The 9,689-nt window shown below is 34.0% G+C and overlaps 1 long non-coding RNA gene across 1 annotated transcript; it reads right to left on the reverse strand.

Annotated features, from left to right (window-relative positions):
* Nucleotides 1-259: 259 nt before the first annotated feature.
* On the reverse strand, nucleotides 260-5,657 carry LOC146923369 (uncharacterized). Its single transcript, XR_015009700.1, has 2 exons — nucleotides 2,670-5,657; nucleotides 260-1,998 (listed from the first exon to the last, which is right to left on the reverse strand). It is a non-coding gene; the product is annotated as an uncharacterized LOC146923369 (long non-coding RNA).
* Between the last annotated feature and the right edge of the window lie 4,032 nt (nucleotides 5,658-9,689).

Here is a 9,689-nt window from a genome sequence, read left to right on the forward strand (position 1 = left end):
CTTTTTGACCATACACCCTTCAATTAATACATGTTGAATGCTCTTATTTTCAAGCCAATAGTTATTGAACCTAAAAGTTTTGGTCCCCAACCACTTTAGGAATGCCGCAGAATCAACAAACAATGATTGGAAACATCCTGCCAAAAGGCGATCCCCACACTTACCTTCCCATTGATTCAAAACAAACATCATATCCGACCTATTCAAACGTTTGTCAATCAATTGTACATAATTAAGTGAAATCCTGTAACGCCCAAACTAAACTTATCTAGAATATTTAGAATGTGCGTTAAACTTAGTACTGGATACATTAAAATTACAATAATAAAAATTTCGACTGAATAAATATATACATCACTGCATGATCGTACATTTGCTATCTGAATACATGTATGAAACCATAATAAATAATCTGAACTGATACGACACGAGCTTGTGGAAATATATCATTCAGCCTCCTGTATTGTCTCCTTGCCATGTACAACCTGCTGATCTGAAATAAAATAAAAGGGATTGGGGTGAGACGGGATGTCTCAGTGAGTTCCACCTATCCTAGGTTGTAGGCAATCACAGGGAACCTAGGATCGCCATCTGTCTCTAAACTTAACCCATTCCGGGTTTATACTGTTTTATCATGCATAACTGAGCGATCGGGGGATAACTAGGATCGCTATCTGAATTACTAATATAATTCTAATACTAATGACAAAATCATAAACATAATCATAATGTCTGTCATATTATGTTAGAAATGTTAGCGTTGAACAAACAATATTATCTGAGTTGATTTTACGGAATAAACCCAGGTGGAGTAACCCCGGAATTTATTCCACTCTGACCGGTATTAATTTCCAACTGGCGGGAACCCAACTGACGGGGATACCGGACTCCTCTGATTATTGTGGGGTCATCCTCACGGATAGTGCCCGTTCCAACTGGCGGGAACCTTTCGTATCCAACTGGCGGGATAGCGAAAGCCACATTTCAAACATGTTTTAATATTGTAACTTGAACTAATTTTCTGATAACTGAGTTAATCCTCAACTCCACTACTGACGGGGAGATAGAGGGGAATAACTTATCTTAACTGATTTTCTTATAATAACAACATGCTGAAACTGATAATAAAGACGTAGTGATTCTGTCTTTATTCTGAAATTAATTCTGATACTAACCTATTTAGGTTCTAGGCATATCGTTGTCATATGCCAATCCTAAAAGGTTATGAAATTTCCCCATATCTTGATAAATTAAATCCGACTAATTAAGCCGAACTTTCATACTTAGAATTCTTTACTTTCCAATGATTGGAAATCTACCCATGAATAATTTGTTTCAATGGCTATTTTACTCTAAATATTCCTTTACACAAATAAATATACACTATGGTTGTGTATGGTTAGAGGATATGCATAATACAATTTCGGCTACATATTCGGCAATAATGAGAATTGGAGTCTTAGCCAAGCTAAACCATTATATTACCTTAAAAGTGTAATTTATATTAGCCAAGAGTCGAAATAAAGTAATAAAATCAAACAATTATCACTTTACGTAACGTTAGCCGAAATTGCATATTTATTCATTCTCACGTAAAACTTATCATAATATTTTTCCTCTAACTTCTACATTACCATAATCATATTTATCAACATAAAAGTTATTTTAGAGTACTCTAGCAAGGGTATAAATCTTAATCATATTGTCACTAAATTATGTACTAATGTACTAAATCATATTCTATTATTCTAAAGGCATAATTTAACTACCCAAAGGGAAGTTTTCTAACTAAAGGAACTCACCGTGAATCATTCCTGAAAATTGCAAGCAGCTTATCCCAAAATATGCAGCTCTGCTATCTCCAAAACTCTATAATCACTTTCCCAAAATAGCATATGCCTTAGCTTATAGGTCTTGCCCCTTCTAAAACAATTCAAATCAATCGTGACATAGCCTTACTTCATCAACCAGCTTACACAAAAATTTTCATTTCAGTCCCTGCACCAGAAGTTCGCCGTTTGGCTATTTAAGCACTTCTAAAACAGCTTAATTATCATTTAAGCACTTTTAACATTACTAAAACAGCTTATAATTTTTCCATTACTCATATGTCAATTAAACATATTACTCATAAGCTGTTCTTCAGAAAATAATACTTGAAACAACTTAACTTTCAACTTAAGCTATTCTTCAATGACTTAACTAGCAACTTATAACTTCTTTCACATAAATTTCGACCCAACCTTTAACACAGCAGTTCCAACATGTATTATTAGCCCTATGAACCACTTATACAGTAGTTTGAACTCACAACTTAGTCATTTAAGGCATTTTGGTCAAAACAGCTTAACTGTCAGCTTATGACCTCTAAACAATTCAATTTCTGCTCAAATTTTCCAGAAGCAATCCCAACATGTTTAAAAACCTCCTAAACCAATTATACAAAATTCCAACATGTTGCAATCAATAATCACTTGAAATAGCTTATGGGAATAACTTGCACACTTTAAGTTCTAAGTTCTCACACCAATGCTCCTAGCTTATTATCATTCTTCATACCATATTTCTAAATACCATTACCACACATAATCCTCTTCCAATTACACATAAAACATATATCAAATCTTGGATTAAATAAATTCCCATGAAAAGGTGATTATGCCACTTACCTTGTGATTAATCCATTCTTTGGTGCTCTAATGCAAACTCATAAGCTAATTCCCATGAGGCTTGAATGAAAATGAAGGTTATGGAGAATTAAGAGGAGGGGCGGTTTTGTGAGCAATGGAGGGAAAGAGAGATTTTTGAAACTTGGCTCTTGGCTAGAACTCCACATAGAACCCATTGGTAGCTTAATTATAGTGATTCCATGGAAGATTAGTTGAATTTTGGTGGCTAAAGTTGCATGGAAGTGGAGGCCGATTTCTTGGTCTTAGAAAGGAGGGAGAGAATTTGCTTTCTAGTGCAAGAAAGAAGTGGGTAGAAAGAACTAGAAAGTGGTTCCAACTTTCTTAAAAAAAATCTCAAGTCCAAGTTACCAAATTGCCCTTCAAAGGAAAAGACATAATTATCCTCCGTTAATTCGTAACCATTTAATTTCTCATGTCCGTTGGAATAGTAATACGAGAAACTTACCAAATATCGTCGATTTCTCAACAAGTAATTAATCCTTGAAAATTATTTCCGTTCTAACATGTAACTGATACGACAATTTATTTAAAATTACGTGGGATATTACACTCTACCCCCCTTAAAGAAATTTCGTCCTCGAAATTTAGAGTTTACCTGATAATAAGTACAAATAATTCCTCTATACTTTCGATCTTAGACTTCCACATACATCTGTTACCAACTGATTCTCTTTATCCGACTAAATTATCGATTTCCCTTGTTACATAAAGTCTTCCGACTACCTAGCCATAGATACAACTGACTTGAATTAATATGTTAAACCGATTTCAGGACATGTTTTTCAATCTCATATGTCGAAAAAATTCGATAATCACCTTCTTGTCTGTGATTTGTGGAATACATTATACACCCGATGCATCTGATATTTTTCGAGTAAATTCCTTGTTCCACATACTCTTTATAAATTGTCTTAGGTTACTCCTACTTGTTTACCTTCACTGAATTCTTGAAAAAAAATCTCATACGTTTAGTAACACTTCTATCGACTTCGTCAACTTTTATCTTGTCTTGGACGGATATGACCTTTGAGTGATCTTTCATGCCATGTCTGGTTCCAATAAAATTTTATTTCTGAACTATGCCCCAAATAACGAGGTCTTATAATGATAATCGTACCATACTCTCTATAAGATCGTCCCTACTCTGAGCAATATTTGACGTCAAGTTTATTTCATCGAAAGTAAGAATTGTTTCAACTTTCTTCGTTAATCAACACATAAATAGGAAAATTTTACTTCTGATATCTCTTATGTTTTATATGAATAAACTCAACATGGTGCTACCTCAAACATCTGTTGGAAGTACTAACTGACGAGTACAATCCATAAGTCAGATTTAAATACATAGTGTACTAACTGGTGAGTACATTAAATATATAAATCTTATATGAGAATGGTGCACTGACTGGCGAGTACACAATACACGAGGTAGTACAACTGATAGCTTAATACATGACATATATTTGTAGTCATTCAACTTTGCTTCATCCATACCAGATTTTAAATCAATCACGATACATCTTGATCATATTAGGATGAGTAGAACGTATCATCATAGATCTTCTCTTGAACTTGTATGTTCAAAATACACATTTCATTCTTGAACAATATTGTTATAGTTGTTACTCTAGGGAATGTCTTATCATCTTTTCTTAATTCCATACTTATAACCTGAACATGCGTAGTCCCATACCATAGCTCACATAATTTTCTAACTTGTGTGATATCAATCTTTTCTTTACCTCAAAAAATATGGAGTTAGATTCCTGAACTTCACGACTAAAATTGCATTCAAGCATTTGCATTCATATTCTGAGTAGTATATGTTCCCTCAGATACATGTTAATATACCTGATATTCCATGATAGTATTTCAAATCAAAATAAAAATAAAATCTTCAAGATACAACATTCATATTCGTTGCCTCATACATGACTCCTTTTTAACTAATCTGATACTTCTAAGTCATTCTTCGAAATCACCGTGTCTATTAACCAGGTTACATACTATAGGTGATTCCAATTTCTTATATTTAATAAGGTAGAAACACCTTCATCCTACTCTTACTACTTGAACTTTTAATATATGTGAATTATGCGGTTTGGAAAATTGTTTAATTCGTCTCTTAAGATTGCCCATAAATATCTCATTCAAAGTCTTAAACTTTTGCACCTTATTTACTTCTTGCTGATTAATATCTCGCTGCGCTACTCTGATTTATTAGTTCACTTCGCTTAGGCATACTGCTCCAACCATACTGTAAATTTCTCCATCTCATTACTACATGTTATGAACATGGGGCTAACTCTACATTTCTTGCTATTTCGAGCACCGACTTATGATCACTGACAAGTCATTTTCAAATACTGCAATTTTTTTTTCTTTAAACATGCACTACATACTCGTTCTCGCAAAGTGTTACTTGAATGATTCTCACATTCATATTATTTATGAACTAAAACATACTTGACAATTCGCGGCTTATTTCCATTCAATTTCATTCGTGTCGTGCTGATAATTATACTTGCGAGCTCTCTTGATATACCTTCAATTATCAAAATCCATTCTAATCGACCAAGTCATTCTTTTAGTTTTTAGAACAATTACGTGAGAAAAATCATCAAAAGTAAATATTTGATTCCTTAATACTTTACTTCATTCTTAACATTTTCGCACTAACAACAACCTTCCATATAACGAAACCTTAAAATAAATTCTCAAATTCAAAATTCTTGATTAATCCATATCACATCAACCTATTGTATTCATGCGTTAATACATTCTTGTCCTCTTGATAGAGCTTGACATCATTCGTCCATTAGTTCTCTGAACTCCAGTAACTTATTTTTAACTCTTTATATTCTGTCCTGATCAAATATTTACATCTCACATCAGACTATCACTAGGATCTCTTTCTCATTCACTGCTAAACTGGTATTTATTAACCCAACCCTCATTAGCTTAACCTCTCTGCAAATCTTTGCCAATAAAAATACATCTAAAACATACTCTGATCCTTAAAGGTCTTTCCACTACTATTTATTCATCCATCTTGACTCTTATGCTGCATAGCATCTTCACTTTACTGATTCATAAATCTATCACTTTAGATTTCGGGAGGTGCGACTAATCCAACATAGTTTATCTAACTTACGTTGTCCATTCTTTGCTCACATCGAGGGGGTTTCCTTGTCTGTTCCAAAATAATTTACGTATTCCTTAATTAGTTCACTTAACAGTTCAAGCATCAAAATCCAGCTCGTTTCGGCATTCAAGTCCTTCACTTCTTACATACTCTACATCCACCGAGAGCTTTTGGATTCCATTAATCATCTGACAATTTTTTCATACCTTACATCATACTCTTATATTGCGACTCTTGTTAAGGTTACAATCATCCCCGAGTCTCTTACTTCTCTTGTATCCATATACGAAGTGCAGTTTAATAATATCAAAGTACTCCGTCTTACTCATAACATTTTCTATCCATTCCTGAGGAATTTCCATCTTCACAAATCACCAGCCACCTTTTGGCATTAAATATTTCCTTATCAAAAAATTCGGTATAAAACCTGACACCTTGACTTTCCTTCTCCGCATGCTTCATTCTTCCTAGGTCCTATTCAGCTCTCAGACATTTGTTCTAGCTGTCACATACTAGTTTGAGTTGATCAGGCTCAGCTAGACATGACATTTAGAATAAATATCCGAAACCCAATGTCCCCACTACGTTTTATTGAATTCTAATGACCCAAGGCACGATCTGAATCGACCAGCTCTGATACCAAATTGTAACGCCCAAACTAAACTTATCTAGAATATTTAGAATGTGCGTTAAACTTAGTACTGGATACATTAAAATTACAATAATAAAAATTTCGACTGAATAAATATATACATCACTGCATGATCGTACATTTGCTATCTGAATACATGTATGAAACCATAATAAATAATCTGAACTGATACGACACGAGCTTGTGGAAATATATCATTCAGCCTCCTGTATTGTCTCCTTGCCATGTACAACCTGCTGATCTGAAATAAAATAAAAGGGATTGGGGTGAGACGGGATGTCTCAGTGAGTTCCACCTATCCTAGGTTGTAGGCAATCACATGGAACCTAGGATCGCCATCTGTCTCTAAACTTAACCCATTCCGGGTTTATACTGTTTTATCATGCATAACTGAGCGATCGGGGGATAACTAGGATCGCTATCTGAATTACTAATATAATTCTAATACTAATGGCAAAATCATAAACATAATCATAATCATAATGTCTGTCATATTATGTTAGAAATGTTAGCGTTGAACAAACAATATTATCTGAGTTGATTTTACGGAATAAACCCAGGTGGAGTAACCCCGGAATTTATTCCACTCTGACCGGTATTAATTTCCAACTGGCGGGAACCCAACTGACGGGGATACCGGACTCCTCTGATTATTGTGGGGTCATCCTCACGGATAGTGGCCGTTCCAACTGGCGGGAACCTTTCGTATCCAACTGGCGGGATAGCGAAAGCCACATTTTAAACATGTTTTAATATTGTAACTTGAACTAATTTTCTGATAACTGAGTTAATCCTCAACTCCACTACTGACGGAGAGATAGAGAGGAATAACTTATCTTAACTGGTTTTCTTATAATAACAACATCCTGAAACTGATAATAAAGACGTAGTGATTCTGTCTTTATTATGAAATTAATTCTGATACTAACCTATTTAGGTTCTAGGCATATCGTTGTCATATGCCATTCCTAAAAGGTTATGAAATTTCCCCATATCTTGATAAATTAAATCCGACTAATTAAGCCGAACTTTCATACTTAGAATTCTTTACTTTCCAATGATTGGAAATCTACCCATGAATAATTTGTTTCAATGGCTATTTTACTCTAAATATTCCTTTACACAAATAAATATACACTATGGTTGTGTATGGTTAGAGGATATGTGTTTTATCTTGGTTTTCGGGTGTCAAACATTGATTACGTTCGAACCTTTTAAACCGGTGATATCTTATTTTTTCTTGGGAAGGGAAAAAGTAAGCAAAACCCTTGAGAATCGAGGTCTGGGAGTTGTTTTCGCTACGGGAAGGTGTTAGGCACCCATAACAACTATAGTATCCTATAGGAACCGTCTTTAATTTCTACGCGCGCGCTTTATTTTTAAATGCTATTTTGAAAGTGTTTATTAAACCTAAGAATATTCTAAGTGAAGAATTGGAGGGAGAAGAATGTTTTTGGATTTTTATTTTATTCGAATTGAAGGAATTTTGTTCCTTGCCTACGTACCCGTTTAAGGGATCAAATCCACCGTAGTTCTCTCTCAAAAAAATGTTTTTGTTTTTGTTGGTTGATTTTAAGTTCGAAAATGGGAATTTGAAGAATAAGAGAAAGAGGCCTCAAGGGCATGAGATTTAAGAAAAAGTGAGGTGGAATTTATTTGCAAAATATGGTCCAAGTATGATTAAAATTCTTTAAGATTTGATTAAGAAAAAGAAAAGGAAAATTCAATGGGATTTTGATCCCAAGGTTTATTAAGAAAAGCATTTGAGTGAAGTTTGTTCATATTTTTTGGGAAATTGATTTTTCTAAATGTAAATCCTAAGCATTCATCTAAACATACAATCCTAAACATACATCTAAACATGCATATTCTAGCTATATACCTAAAGTGATGTGTGTGCATGTGTCGGTGCTTGTGTCGGTGTACATTATTAGAGTCCATTGTCCTTTACATCATTGGCCTAGATACATTCTATGGTCTTGCAAAAAATTTAAAGGCATAAAGTAAAATATTACAAAATTCCTAAGTTTTACATTCTAATTTTTGGTGAAACTTAAAGTGCAAGAAATAAGATGGAGAGGGAGATGAGGTGTGGAATGCTTATGAATGAATGAAACATGAAATAAAGAGATTAGCAATACAAGATATAATATGGAAAATAAAGCAAGTAGAAATTGCATAACAAAATGAGCAAAACTTAACAAAACTTTAGCCAAAAGAAATGGGCAAATGGACTTGAAAAAATTACCATAACATCAAAGCAAATTTAAGACTTAAAATTCTCATATCAATGGTAATTTTCAAATGGTTCATTTCAGCCACATTATGAGAATCATAAGGACAAGTATGAGCCAAGACCTATAGTGCATTTTCAAGTCCATTTTACACATTATTTCTCATGGTAACAACACACATTACTTACAAAACAAGAAATTCACAACTTGCACTTTCAAAACAGCCAAACAAACACAATTTTTTAGAAGTGAACACATCACACGTTTGCATATTAATTGTCAACATGACGTGGTAAAATATTGGAAACAAAGGTAAGCAAAAACTTCACAAAAAAAAATTGGCAAGAAGTAAAACAAAATCACAAAAGAATTTTACAAAGACTCTTATCAATTTTAACATGCAAGGAAAAAAACACAAGAATCAAGTCTCATGTATCTATACCAGCCCCAAGAATGTTCGTGCAATTTTTGAAAGTTTTTTCACAATTTTTTACCAAGGTTAAAAACACTAAACTAGACAAGCAAACAATATTTCTACCTATATTTTTCTAAGCAATTTTAACATATAAAACACCTCAAGAAATAACAAAAATATCAAGAAAAACAACTAGAAAAGTTTTAGAAATTCTATCAAGCGATTTTGAGACAAACAGGGGTCTACCTGGCAAGAAGTAGGGTGCGGATAGCAAAAATGTAGCAAAGAGCAAGAATGTGCAAGGACAAAGCCCAGGCCCAAATTCGGTGACCATGAAGCCACACAGCATTCTTCATCATCATTATCTGGAGCCATTGATGCTGCACACTTCAACAGGGAGAAAGCAATTTCGACAGCTAACTCGCGAAAAACCTCCATCGCCGTCGCAACCACTATTCCCAGCTTCAAGAAGAATTTTCTTCCTCTTCCTTTTCCCTCCGTGAAGCTTCTCTAAGAGCTTCAACTCTTCAACTCCAGCCTCTTGAAAACGATC

The sequence above is a fragment of the Medicago sativa genome, chromosome 5, assembly GCF_051527215.1.
Source record: "Medicago sativa cultivar Bolivia chromosome 5, Bolivia_mono, whole genome shotgun sequence".
NCBI lineage: Eukaryota > Viridiplantae > Streptophyta > Magnoliopsida > Fabales > Fabaceae > Medicago > Medicago sativa.